This window comes from Aegilops tauschii, chromosome 3 (assembly GCF_002575655.3).
Source record: "Aegilops tauschii subsp. strangulata cultivar AL8/78 chromosome 3, Aet v6.0, whole genome shotgun sequence".
In the NCBI taxonomy this organism is placed as follows: domain Eukaryota; kingdom Viridiplantae; phylum Streptophyta; class Magnoliopsida; order Poales; family Poaceae; genus Aegilops; species Aegilops tauschii.
This window is the reverse complement of record NC_053037.3, coordinates 404,201,883-404,216,341: the sequence shown is the minus strand read 5'-3', so window position 1 is coordinate 404,216,341 and position 14,459 is coordinate 404,201,883. Positions and strand designations below refer to the sequence as shown.

Sequence of the window (14,459 nt, the reverse complement as noted above, 5' to 3'; positions counted from 1 at the left end):
CATGGACATTGGATGTCATTGATAACGGGATCACGTCATTAGGAGAATGATGTGATGGACAAGACCCAATCCTAAGCATAGCACAAGATCGTGTAGTTCGTTTGCTAGAGCTTTTCTAATGTCAAGTATCGTTTCCTTAGACCATGAGATTGTGCAACTCCCGGATACCGTAGGAATGCTTTGGGTGTACCGAACGTCACAACGTAACTGGGTGGCTATAAAGGTGCACTACAGGTATCTCCGAATGTGTCTGTTGGGTTGGCACGAATCGAGACTGGGATTTGTCACTCCGTATGACTGAGAGGCATCTCTGGGCCCACTCGGTAATGCATCATCATAATGAGCTCAATGTGACTAAGGAGTTAGCCACGGGATCATGCGTTACGGAACGAGTAAAGAGACTTGCCGGTAACGAGATTGAACGAGGTATTGGGATACCGACGATCGAATCTCGGGCAAGTAACGTACCGATAGACAAAGGGAATTGTATACGGGATTGATTGAATCCTGGACATCGTGGTTCATCCGATGAGATCATCATGGAACATGTGGGAGCCAATATGGGTATCCAGATCCCGCTATTGGTTATTGGCCGGAGAGGTGTCTCGGTCATGTCTGCATGGTTCCCGAACCCGTAGGGTCTACACACTTAAGGTGCGGTGACGCTACAGTTGTTATGGGAAATAGTATGTGGTTACCGACGGTTGTTCGGAGTCCCGGATGAGATCTCGGACGTGACGAGGAACTCCGGAGTGGTCCGGAGGTGAAGATCGATATATTGGACGAAGGGTATTGGAGTCCGGAATTGTTCTGGGAGTACTGGGTGACGACCAGCATGACCGAAAGATGTTTCGGAGGCCCCGGCAAGCGTTGGGGGGCCTTATGGGCCATTGGGAGGGGGCACACCGGCCCACTAAGGGGCTGTGCGCCCCTCCCAACCCCTCTCACGTAACGTGGAGAGGTGGGGGTGCCTCCCCTAGGGCAGCCACCCCTCCCGGCTTGGGGGGCAAGTTTCCCAGGGGTGGGGGCGCCCAAACCCATCTAGGGTTTCCCCTGTGGCCGCCGCCCCTCCCCTAGGGAACCCTAGGGCGCCTCCTCCACCCCCCTTCCCCCTATATATAGTGAGGGAGAGAGAGGGCAGCCGCACCCCCTGGCCTGGCGCAGCCCTCTCCTCCTCCAACTCCTCCTCCTCCTCCGTAGTGCTTAGCGAAGCTCTGCCGGAGAACCACGAGCTCCATTGCCACCACGCCGTCGTACTGCTGGAGTTCTCCCTCAACTTCTCCTCTCCCCTTGCTGGATCAAGAAGGAGGAGACTTCCCCGGGCTGTACGTGTGTTGAACGCGGAGGCGCCGTCCGTTCGGCGCTAGATCGGATCTTCCGCGATTTGAATTGCCGCGAGTACGACTCCATCAACCGCGTTCTTGTAACGCTTCCGCTTAGCGATCTTCAAGGGTATGAAGATGCACTCCCTCTCTCTCGTTGCTAGCATCTCCTAGATTGATCTTGGTGACACGTAGGAAAATTTTGAATTATTACTACGTTCCCCAACAGTGGCATCATGAGCTAGGTCTATGCGTAGATTCTATGCACGAGTAGAACACAAAGTAGTTGTGGGCGATGATTTGTTCAATTTGCTTGCCGTTACTAGTCTTATCTTGATTCGGCGGCATTGTGGGATGAAGCGGCCCGGATCGACCTTACATGTACACTTACGTGAGACAGGTTCCACCGATTGACATGCACTTGATGCATAAGGTGGCTGGCGGGTGTCTGTCTCTCCCACTTTAGTCGGATCGGATTCGACGAAGAGGGTCCTTATGAAGGGTAAATAGCAATTGGCATATCACCATTGTGGCTTTTGCGTAGGTAAGAAACGTTCTTGCTAGAAACCCATAGCAGCCACGTAAAACATGCAACAACAATTAGAGGACGTCTAACTTGTTTTTGCAGGGTATGCTATGTGATGTGATATGGCCAAAAGGATGTGATGAATTATATATATGTGATGTATGAGATTGATCATGTTCTTGTAATAGGAATCACGACTTGCATGTCGATGAGTATGACAACCGGCAGGAGCCATAGGAGTTGTCTTAATTTATTGTATGACATGCGTGTCAATGAAAAACGCCATGTAATTACTTTACTTTATTGCTAACCGTTAGCCATAGTAGTAGACGTAATAGTTGGCGAGACAACTTCAAGAAGACACGATGATGGAGATCATGATGATGGAGATCATGGTGTCATGCCGGTGACGAAGGTGATCATGCCGCGCCTCGATGATGGAGATCAAAAGGCGCAAGATGATATTGGCCATATCATGTCACTTTATGATTTGCATGTGATGTTTGTCATGTTTACATCTTATTTGCTTAGAACGACGGTAGCATAAATAAGATGATCCCTCACAATAATTTCAAGAAAGTGTTCCCCCTAACTGTGCACCGTTGCGAAGGTTCGTTGTTTCGAAGCACCACGTGATGATCGGGTGTGATAGATTCTAACGTTCGCATACAACGGGTGTAAGCCAGATTTACACATGCGAAACACTTAGGTTGACTTGACGAGCCTAGCATGTACAGACATGGCCTCGGAACACGAGAGACCGAAAGGTCGAACATGAGTCGTATGGTAGATGCGATCAACATGAAGATGTTCACCGATGATGACTAGTCCGTCTCACGTGATGATCGGACACGGCCTAGTTGACTCGGATCATGTATCACTTAGATGACTAGAGGGATGTCTATCTAAGTGGGAGTTCATTAAATAATTTGATTCGATGAACTTAATTATCATGAACATAGTCAAAAGGTCTTTGCAAATTATGTCGTAGCTTACGCTTTAATTCTACTGTTTAAGATATGTTCCTAGAGAAAATTTAGTTGACAGTTGACAGTAGCAATTATGCGGACTGGGTCCGTATACTGAGGATTGTCCTCAATGCTGCACAGAAGGATTATGTCCTTAATGCACCGCTCAGTGTGCTAAACCTCGAGCGTCGGTTGTGGATGTTGCGAACATCTGACATACACGTTTTGATGACTACATGATAGTTCAGTGTGTAATGCTAAATGGTTTAGAATTGAGGCACCAAAGACGTTTTTGAAACATCGCAGAACATATGAGATGTTCCAAGGACTGAAATTGGGATTTCAGGCTAGTGCCCACGTCAAGATGTATGAGACCTCTGACAAGTTTCTTAAGCTTGCAAACTAAGGAGAAAAGCTCAATCGTTGAGCATGTGCTTAGATTGTATGAGTACTACAATCGCTTGAATCGAGTGGGAGTTAATCTTCTAGATGAGATAGTGATGGTTCTCCAAAGTCACTGCCACCAAGCTACTAGAGCTTTGTGATGAACTATAACATATCAGGGATAGATATGATGATCCTTGAGGTATTTGCGATGTTTGACACCGCGAAAGTAGAAATCAAATAGGAGCATCAATTGTTGATGGTTAGTAAAACCACTAGTTTCAAGAAGGGCAAGGGCAAGAAGGGATACTTCATGAAACGGCAAATCAGTTGCTGCTCTAGTGAAGAAACCCAATGTAGAACCCAAACCCGAGACTAAGTGCTTCTGTAATGAGGGGAACGGTCACTGAAGCAGGACTACCCTAGATACTTGGTAGATGGGAAGGCTGGTAAGGTCGACAGAAGTATATTGGATATACATTATATTAATGTGTACATTACTAGTACTCCTAGTAGCACCATGGTATTAGATACCGGTTCGGTTGCTAAGTGTTGGTAACTCGAAATAAAAGCTACGGAATAAACGGAGACTAGCTAAAGGTGAGATGACGATGTGTGTTGGAAGTATTTCCGAGGTTGATGTGATCAAACATCGCATGCTCCCTCTACCATCGGGATTGGTGTTAAACCTAAATAATTGTTATTTGGTGTTTGCGTTGAGCATAGACATGATTGGATTATGTTTATCGCAATACGGTTATTCATTTAAGGAGAATAATGGTTGCTCTGTTTATTTGAATAATATCTTCAATGGTCTTGCACCTAAAATGAATGGTTTATTAAATCTCGATCGTAGTGATATACATGTTCATGCCAAAAGATATAAGATAGTAATGATAGTACCACATACTTGTGGCACTGCCATTTGAGTCATATTGGTATAAAACGCATGAAGAAGCTCCATGTTGATGGATCTTTGGACTCACTCATTTTTGAAAAGATTGAGACATGTGAACCATGTCTATTGGTAGATATGCATGAAGAAACACCATACAGATGGATCGTTTGGACTCACTTGATTTTGAATCACTTGAGACATGCAAATCATACCACATGGGCAAGATGACTGAAAGGCCTCGTTTTCAGTAAGATGGAACAAGAAAGCAACTTGTTGGAAGTAATACATTTTGATGTGTGCAGTTCAATGAGTGTTGAGGCACGCAGTGGATATCGTTATGTTCTTACTTCACAGATGATTTGAGTAGATGCTAAGAATATTTACTTGATGAAACACAAGTCTGAATTATTGAAAGGTTCAAGTAATTTCAGAGTGAAGTTGAAGATCGTCGTGACAAGAGGATAAAATGTCTATGATATGATCATAGAGATGAATATCTGAGTTACGAGTTTGGCACACAATTAAGACATTGTGGAAATTGTTTCACAACTAATACCGCCTGGAACACCATAGTGTGATGGTGTGTCCGAACATCATAACTGCACCCTATTGGATATGGTGCATACCATGATGTCTCTTATCGAATGACCACTATCGTTTATGGGTTAGGCATTAGAGACAACCGCATTCACTTTAAATAGGGCACCACACAATTCCGTTGAGACGACACCATATGAACTATGGTTTAGAGAAACCTAAGCTGTCGTTTCTTAGAAGTTTGGGGCTGCGACGCTTATGCGAAAAAGTTTCAGGCTGATAAGCTCGAACCCAAAGCGGATAAATGCATCTTCATAGAATACCCAAAACAGTTGGGTATACCTCCTATTTCAGATCCGGAAGTAAAGTGATTGTTTCTAGAAACGGTTCCTTTCTCGAGCAGGAAAAGTTTCTCTCGAAAGAATTGAGTGGGAGGATGGTGGAGACTTGATGAGGTTATTGAACCATCACTTCAACTAGTGTGTAGCAGGGCACAGGAAGTTGTTCCTGTGGCACCTACACCAATTGAAGTGGAAGCTTATGATAGTGACCATGAAACTTCGGATCAAGTCACTACCAAACCTCGTAGGTTGACAAGGATGCGTACTACTTCAGAGTGGTACGTAATCCTGTCTTGGAAGTCATGTTGCTAGACAACAATGAACCTACGAGCTATGGAGAAGCGATGGTGGGCCCGGATTCCGACGAATGGCTCGAGGCCATAAAATCCGAGAGAGGATCCATGTATAAAAACAAAGTATAGACTTTGGAAGAACTACTTGATGGTCGTAAGGCTGTTGGGTGCAGATGGATTTTAAAAGGAAGACGAACAATGATGGTAAGTGTCACCATTAAGAAAGCTCGACTTGTCATTAAGATGTTTTCCGACAAGTTCAAGGAGTTGACTACGATGAGATTTTCTCACTCGTAGCGATGCTAAGAGTCTGTTGGAATTATATTAGCATTTACTGCATTATTTATGAAATCTTGCAGATAGGATGTCAAAAAACATTGTTTCCTCGATGATTTTCTTGAGGAAAGGTTGTATGTGATACAACCAGAAGGTTTTGTCAATCCTGAAAGATGCTAACAAGTATGCAAAGCTCCGGCAATCCTTCTAAGGACTGGAGTAAGCATCTCGGAGTTGGAATGTACGCTTTGATGAGATGATCAAAGATTTTGGGTTTTTACAAAGTTTATGAGAAACTTGTATTTCCAAAGAAGTGAGTGGGAGCACTATAGAATTTTTGATGAGTATATGTTGTTAACATATTGTTGATTCAGAAATGATGTAGAATTTCTGGAAAGCATACAGGGTTATTTGAAAAGTGTTTTTCAATGGAAAACCTGGATTAAGCTACTTGAACATTGAGCATCAAGATCTATAAGGATAGATCAAAAAACGCTTAATAGTACTTTCAAATGAATACATACCGTGACAAGATTTTGAAGGAGTTCAAAATAGATCAGCAAAGAAGGAGTTCTTGGTTGTGTTACAAGGTGTGAGTATTGAGTAAGACTCAAGACCTGACCACGGCAGAAGAGAGAGAAAGGACGAAGGTCGTCCCCTATGCTTTAGACGTAGGCTCTACAGTATGCTATGCTGTGTACCGCACCGGAAGTGTGCCTTTCCATAAGTCAGTCAAGGGGTACAAGAGTGATCCAGGAATTGATCACATGACAGCGGTCGAACTTATCCTTAGTAACTAGTGTACTAAGGAATTTTCTCGATTATGGAGGTGGTAAAAGAGTTCGTCGTAAAGGGTTACGTCGATGCAAACTTTGACACTAATCCGGATGACTCTGAGTAGTAAACCGGATTCGTATAGTAGAGCAGTTATTTGGAATAGCTCCAAGTAGCGTGTGGTAGCTGCATCTACAAGATGACATAGAGATTTGTAAAGCACACACGGATCTGAAAGGTTCAGACTCGTTGACTAATAACCTATCTCACAAGCGAGATATGAACAAACCCCATGGGTGTTGGATTCATTACAATCACATAGTGATGTGAACTAGATTATTGACTCTAGTGCAAGTGGGAGACTGTTGGAAATATGCCCTAGAGGCAATAATAAAATGGTTATTATTGTATTTCATTGTTCATGATAATTGTCTATTGTTCATGCTATAATTGTATTAACTGGAAACCATAATACATGTGTGAATACATAGACCACAACATGTCCCTAGTAAGCCTCTAGTTGACTAGCTCGTTGATCAATAGATGGTTATGGTTTCCTGACCATGGACATTGGATGTCATTGATAAAGGGATCACATCATTAGGAGAATGATGTGATGGACAAGACCCAATCCTAAGCATAGCACAAGATCGTGTAGTTCGTTTGCTAGAGCTTTTCTAATGTCAAGTATCGTTTCCTTAGACCATGAGGTTGTGAAACTCCCGGATACCGTAGGAATGCTTTGGGTGTACCAAACGTCACAACGTAACTGGGTGGCTATAAAGGTGCACTACAGGTATCTCCGAAAGTGTCTGTTGGGTTGGCATGAATCGAGACTGGGATTTGTCACTCCGTATGACGGAGAGGTATCTCTGGGCCCACTCGGTAATGCATCATCATAATGAGCTCAATGTGACTAAGGAGTTAGCCATGGGATCATGCGTTACGGAACGAGTAAAGAGACTTGCCGGTAACGAGATTGAACGAGGTATTGGGATACCGACGATCGAATCTCCGGCAAGTAACATACCGATAGACAAAGGGAATTGTATACGGGATTGATTGAATCCCCGACATCGTGGTTCATCCGATGAGATCATCGTGGAACATGTGGGAGCCAATATGGGTATCCAGATCCCGCTATTGGTTATTGGCTGGAGAGGTGTCTCGGTCATGTCTGCATGGTTCCCGAACCCGTAGGGTCTACACACTTAAGGTTCGGTGACGCTAGAGTTGTTATGGGAAATAGTATGTGGTTACCGAAGGTTGTTCGGAGTCCCGGATGAGATCCGGACGTGACGAGGAACTCCAGAGTGGTCCGGAGGTGAAGATCGATATATTGGACGAAGGGTATTGGAGTCCGGAATTGTTCTGGGAGTACTGGGTGACGACCAGCGTGACCGAAAGGTGTTTCGGAGGCCCCGGCAAGCGTTGGGGGGCCTTATGGGCCATTGGGAGGGGGCACACCAGCCCACTAAGGGGCTGTGCGCCCCTCCCAACCCCTCTCACGTAACGTGGAGAGGTGGGGGCGCCTCCCCTAGGGCAGCCACCCCTCCCGGCTTGGGGGGCAAGTTTCCCAGGGGTGGGGGCGCCCAAACCCATCTAGGGTTTCCCCTGTGGCCGCCGCCCCTCCCCTAGGGAACCCTAGGGCGCCTCCTCCACCCCCCTTCCCCCTATATATAGTGAGGGAGAGAGAGGGCAGCCGCACCCCCTGGCCTGGCGCAGCCCTCTCCTCCTCCAACTCCTCCTCCTCCTCCGTAGTGCTTAGCGAAGCTCTGCCGAAGAACCACGAGCTCCATTGCCACCACGCCGTCGTACTGCTGGAGTTCTCCCTCAACTTCTCCTCTCCCCTTGCTGGATCAAGAAGGAGGAGACTTCCCCGGGCTGTACGTGTGTTGAACGCGGAGGCGCCGTCCGTTCGGCGCTAGATCGGATCTTCCGCGATTTGAATTGCCGCGAGTACGACTCCATCAACCGCGTTCTTGTAACGCTTCCGCTTAGCGATCTTCAAGGGTATGAAGATGCACTCCCTCTCTCTCGTTGCTAGCATCTCCTAGATTGATCTTGGTGACACGTAGGAAAATTTTGAATTATTACTACGTTCCCCGACATAGGGAAATATGATAATAACTAATTTATTATTGCCTCTAGAGCATATTTCCAACAGGCACGATCGCACGAGCCATTACCAATGGTGGTATTGTCTTCTGGTAGCTCCGATTATGGTGTGTGATATATGGGAGTGTTCCTCTTGATGAGTGCTTCTCAAATGTGGATGATTTTTCATTGATATCTCGGTGATTCTACACGAAAAATATTAAAAGGATATGATTTGCACATACGGCGATTTGTCAGTGATAATGTGGAAATTAATTAATAAATTTAGATAAAACCAAGAGTAACATGATTAAACTTTAGGAAAAATAATGATTTCAAATGCACTCTTCAGGCAACGAGCTAGGCGGTGGCTTGATGGGCTCAATATGTCCACCCCTGCTCCATGCATATCACCTCTGCCACCACCCATCTAGTCCTGCCCCATTCTCCTTGCCTAGAACTCCTCCACACCCCCTCTATCAAACATCAACCTATCTCCTCTCAACATAACCAGAAATAAGTGGTGGCATCATGCCCTCCCTCCCAAATGCAGCAACGAAGGAGCGGGCATACCGACGAAGGAGGTAGGAGGGGGATAGAAGGAAGACTTCTTTTCGCAAAAAGGACCAGATCTATTGTAAAAATTCACTGAAATACAAAACACCTCAAACATAATAAAAATTACATCGAGGTCCATGGATCACCGAATGACCATTGCCGCTGCCAGAACAAGTCACTGACGCATCGCACTCGCCGCTCCCATACCAGAGGTAACCTGACCTTGTCGATGACAGCCGGGAAGTCTTCGTGCACATGCCCCTAAGGACCAGCACCCCGGAGCCATAGTTGTTGACATTGAATCCTTGAATAGATCTGAAGAACCTGATCCAAATATCTTGATGCGCACGCATGGCGAGAAACCCTAACCTCGCACGCCCCAAAGAGCTGACATGAATCTACGCCAGAGATCCATCTAATTCGTCCCAACAGACGAACTTGAGGAGTATCGGAGCCCGGAAGACTGACTCGAAGAAGAAGCACCGCCATTCGTCCAAACGCCGCCCCTTTGAGGACTAAAACCCTACCTATCTACTAGCCAGATCCGAGGCACTAGAACTCCCCTCCCCACCACCGGCAGGCGGAGGGGAGACGAATCCACGGGCTCATCGGTGAAGATCGAGAGGAGGAAGGCTTTCCCTAGTCGGCTTGCGAGAGGGGAAAGAAAGCTCCCATGTAGACATTTTTTATCCAACTTGGAAAAGGCTGCAACTGCAAACATAATAGTTGACTAAAATCACCCCTTTTGCTAAAAACAACCAAAGTTCAATCAACATACTAGAAATCTTGTAATATTTTGAACAAGTTTTCTCCATACTTTATCAAGCACATAAATCTTGGCCACATATGTTTGCACATTTTCTATCGTTCTTGGCATTTTGATAGATTGACTATCCTATCAAGTATGTGGTCTCTTTAGATGTGTTTGTGTCTCTTAAATCTAAAATCAGATGTAGCATCTTTTTTGTACTAGAGTGTAGATAGTGATTTGGTATTGGAACACTTATGCTCTATTTATGAATGTGAGAACTTATCAATTTGTGCATTTTGTTTCGAACGATTATGCACTTTGATATTTCATGCATGTAAAAAATATACAATTTATCATTTGCCACTGTAAAAGTTGTCACTTCTGAAGTTTTCATATAATGTCCATGACAGAACACATTGGAGTGGTTATTAATAGGCAAGGGCATCTCCAAGACGGACCGTAAACCTCCCGCAATCGTCTGGACCGGGCTGTCTGGACAGCGGAAGCCATCCAACGCCGACCTGTATCGGTTCGCGAAGCGGTTCGGATGCGATTTATTCTAAGACAAACGTGGGGGAGGTTTGAGGGAGTCCGGGCCGATCCCAAGCCCATTTTCTGACCGACCTGGCCAACCAAATACCCCCCTCCCACACGCGCTCCCACCCGGTGCCAGATGCCCGCATTCATGCTGATGTAGAGCGCGCCACTCAACATTGAAGACGGCGCGAGGCGGACGCGACCTCTCACTACCTCCATCATGGAAGCGGCACGCCGGTCGAGGACGCCGCCCGCAACGCGTCTCTGGAGTCCGCGCATGTTCAATGCCGGAGTCGCGTGACTAGACAGGATGGGACGGATATCTACCACGCCTGTTCAATGTTGGTGTCCATTCGTCTGCCGCCATTAAGTAGGCTCGCTGGCCGAGAAACCCACTCGAGCGCTGCGCATTGACGCACCCAAACGCCTGGCCTTAGGATCCACTATATAAAGGGGGCCACACCCGGCTAACACCACAACACCAGCCCCTCCACATCCTCCTCCCTTACATTGCATCCGCCATGACAGCCAGCGAAAAAGCATTGTGGGACAGTCTATCGCCGGAGATGAAGCACGCGGTGGCCGCCCTTGTCGCCGCCTGGCATAGCCGCCATGCCAGGCGGATCGAGGCCGGCTTGCCGGCCAGCTCGCCCAAGGTCTCCAAAGACGAGGACGACACCACGATGGAGACGGGCTCCGATGACTCCGTCCCGGCTCCCGCGCCTCATGTGCACGCCGGCTTCACCATGGAGCAGGCGCAGACACAGTTCAATACCGCCATGGCGGAGGTGCAGCCTGCGCCGGTGCCTTTGTCAGTGTTCCAACTGGCGCAAGAGGAACATCGGGACAACCTGTTCCTCCTGGAGCAGCACCGACCGACAGAGGGCCAGATCTACGGCGAGCGCGCGAGCGAGGAGGCAGTGGCGGCCATGGCCGCGGTGAACCCAAATTTCATCGCGGAGCAGCGTGCCATCTACGATGCCATCCGCGCTCAGGCTGTCACTTGGCAGGAAGCGGCAGCCGAAGCTACAGGCGATCACGGAGGAGAACATAGCCAGCTGCGCCTCCTACGCGCCGCCGATGAAGCATCAGCCGGCCCAGTGGGACGACGACAGCCAAGGCGCCACCATTTCCCTCATGGACCTCACGTCCACCGGCGACGGACAAGGCGCAGACTCGTCCGACGGTGAGTAGGCCATGGGAGGCGTCGGGGCCTGGTATCCCATGTGGGCCGGTCCGTCTCACGTGTTGAACTCTTCCTCGCCGGACACCGCACCTTGACTTCATCGGTCATATCATCGGTGCTCATGGAGATAGCGGAAGGAGGACGACACGGGCTTGGACGCCGGGCACCACTGTCGTAGGACGGGTTTAGGGGTGGGTCTTTTCTTCTGTTCTAAATGTTCGAAATGTAGTTAAATACGCCATGTTTGTATGAAATCCGTCATGTTTGTACGAAATCCGCGGACTGGTCCCCTGTCCGTGGACGGATGCGTGAGACTTTTTGCGGGTTGCTGATGCCTAAGAGCATCTCTAGCAGACCCCTTAAATTGCCCTGACCCGCAAAATAACCGCCAGTTACGGTTTTCAGCAAAAAAGTGTCCCGAGTAGAAACCTTCAAAGCGTCCGACCTGTAAATTTTTTTGAGGGCGCGGTAAAACCCCCTTCCAACCCGGGAAAACATGCCCCACCGCCCCGTCGGTGCCCTGTATCCCGTGAAAGCGGTTGGCGGGAGGGATATTTCAGCGCGCGCTCCCCGCAGCCGCCCGCCATCGCCGCCGCCGCCCGCCGCCTGTGATTTCGGCCATTCTCGCCAGCGGAATCGCGCCGCCCGCCCCGGATCCGACGAGCCGAGCCACTGCGACATCGCCGCCGCCCCGGATCGACCGCCTTGAGCGCCGCCCACCCCTGGTCGCCGCCGCCCTGGTAAGCCTCTTTCCTTTCCCTTGTAGCTCAGCCACAGAAATTTCATTGATACGAGCGTTGATTTGGTTTTTTTAGATGAATTTGAGTCCGTGCGAGCAATTTTTGCTCGAGGATTCGTCCTCGTCTGACGACTTGGACGTGGAATCGATGCTCGAGCGCCATCGTCGGCACATGGTCGTGGCGGTCCTAGCCGTGAAAGAGGTGGAGGATCGAAACCACGAGAGATGGCGAAGTTCGACAGTCGGTCGTCTTTGCATCCCTCGCAACCGCCATCTCGAGAATATGATGTTGATGCAAGACTACTTCGCGGACAATCCAACCTATCCGCCGCACCTCTTCCGGAGAAGGTATTGAATGCGCCGATCACTCTTCGTAAAAATTGTGCAAGCTTGCGAGACCAATTGCCAGTTTTTCACTCAAAGGAGAAACACCGCGGGCTTGTTGGGTTTTAGCGCCTACCAAAAAATCTCCGCTGCTATGCGTGTGATTGCATATGGTATTCCGGCTGACTATGCCGACGAGTATCTTCGCACTGGCGAAGATACTACAATTGAGTCAGTGCGTAGGTTTGCCAAAGTGATGATCCGAGTCTTTGGTCCTGTCTATCTTCGTACACCCAAAGAAGAAGACACAATAAAGTTGATGGCAGCAAATGAGAAGCGAGGTTGGCCCGGCATGCTAGGAAGCGTTGATTGCATGCGTTGGACTTGGAAAACTGCCCGAAGGCATGGCACGGACAGTATTGTGTGATCGGCAAAGGCACAGGCCAATTTAACATTCATTTCATTTAATTCGGGTGTGATCGGCGTCATTGTTGTATTCAGACTAATTGTTGTATTGAATTATTGGTTTTATTTGGTGTCTTGAATAATCATTGTAATTTGGATTCATAATGTTCACATTTTATGTTGTTTGAATTCATATTACTGTCGTATGCGAGGTATGTGTTAATTTTTGAAAAAACACGCGTTTTGCGGGCTCGCGCGGGCTGCGACCGAGCAAACCCCGCATAGTGGAACCGTAAAACAGAATATTCACGGTTCCGCTATGCTGTGTCTGCTCGGCTGCAGCCCGCGCGAGCCCGCAGAACACGTTTTCCGCGAACTGTAAACGTGCGATATGGGTCGGGGATTTAAGGGGTATGTTAGAGATGCTCTAACACGGCTACTTCATGTACAAGAAAAGTTGTCCGATCCCTGTACAGCACAAGCGGTCTGTCTCGCGCGGGGAGGAAGGGGCAGGTCTCGAGCGAGCGCTGTCTCCAAGCTTTGCGTTTTGCAGGATCAAGTCAATTCGACCCAAATCGGAGCCTCGGGCATCTGTATCGCGGGACGGCTGCGCGCGTGGACGCGATTTCCGCTCTGTATCAGACCCGTTTCAGTAAACATCCGAACGCCTGAATGGCAGGTAGCCAATACCAAATCCAATACAAAGGGTCTAACTCAGACATCCGAACACAGTGTGAGAGTAATTCATTAGTTCTACAAGCACTGTCCATTTTCTGTAGCACTCGAATCTCGAAAACGAAGTTAAGTTATATGGGCTTTGTGGATGACATAAATCACTAAGCGGGGATAGCTCAGTTGGGAGAGCGTTAGACTGAAGATCTGAAGGTCGCGTGTTCGATCCACGCTCACCGCATATTCATTTTTGTTGCCGTTGCCAAGGTACGTTTTGACCAAATCGGTGCCCGTATACCTTTTATCCGTAGGCAGCTATGTCAGTAATGACGCCGCAGGGAAGAACGGCGAGAATCATAACGTTGTCATGTTTGTCCCGGCTTCGCTTGTGCAGAAAACCCGATGCCTCCAACTAAGCACCTGATCATCGAGGAGGCCAAGCTCACACTTTGGCTCTCATGCATGCCAATCGGTGCTATAGCTATAGTATTGGCCCGCACTTCCGTAGGCAGCTCTGTCACCAATGTTGTCATTTTTGTCCGGCTTGGCTGGTAGAAATTAAAACCGACGCGACGCTAGCTCCAACCAAGTCAATCACCTTATCATCGAGGAGGCCGAGCTCATCACAGCTGGGACCTTTTCTCATTTCATCACAGCTGGGACCTTTTCTCATCCACCCACAAGTGCATAGTTAACATCGTTATCATGTGTAGCAAGTAGCAGCGACTACAGTGGCGCCTAATCAGTCTCCCACATCCGGCCAGGCGAGGGATATAAATCCAGGTTACTCCATCCGCCCATCTGATGCTCCTTTTGTCGCCTAATTAGCCCAGGCAATGGTAATGTCACCTTTCGCCCAAATCATTGAACG

At 48.1% G+C, this 14,459-nt stretch overlaps 1 non-coding gene across 1 annotated transcript; it reads left to right on the top strand.

The window, feature by feature from the left end:
• The first annotated feature begins 13,756 nt into the window (after nt 1–13,756).
• TRNAF-GAA (transfer RNA phenylalanine (anticodon GAA)) lies at nt 13,757–13,829 on the top strand. The gene has a single exon. It is a non-coding gene; the product is annotated as a tRNA-Phe (tRNA).
• The last annotated feature ends 630 nt before the right edge of the window (nt 13,830–14,459 follow it).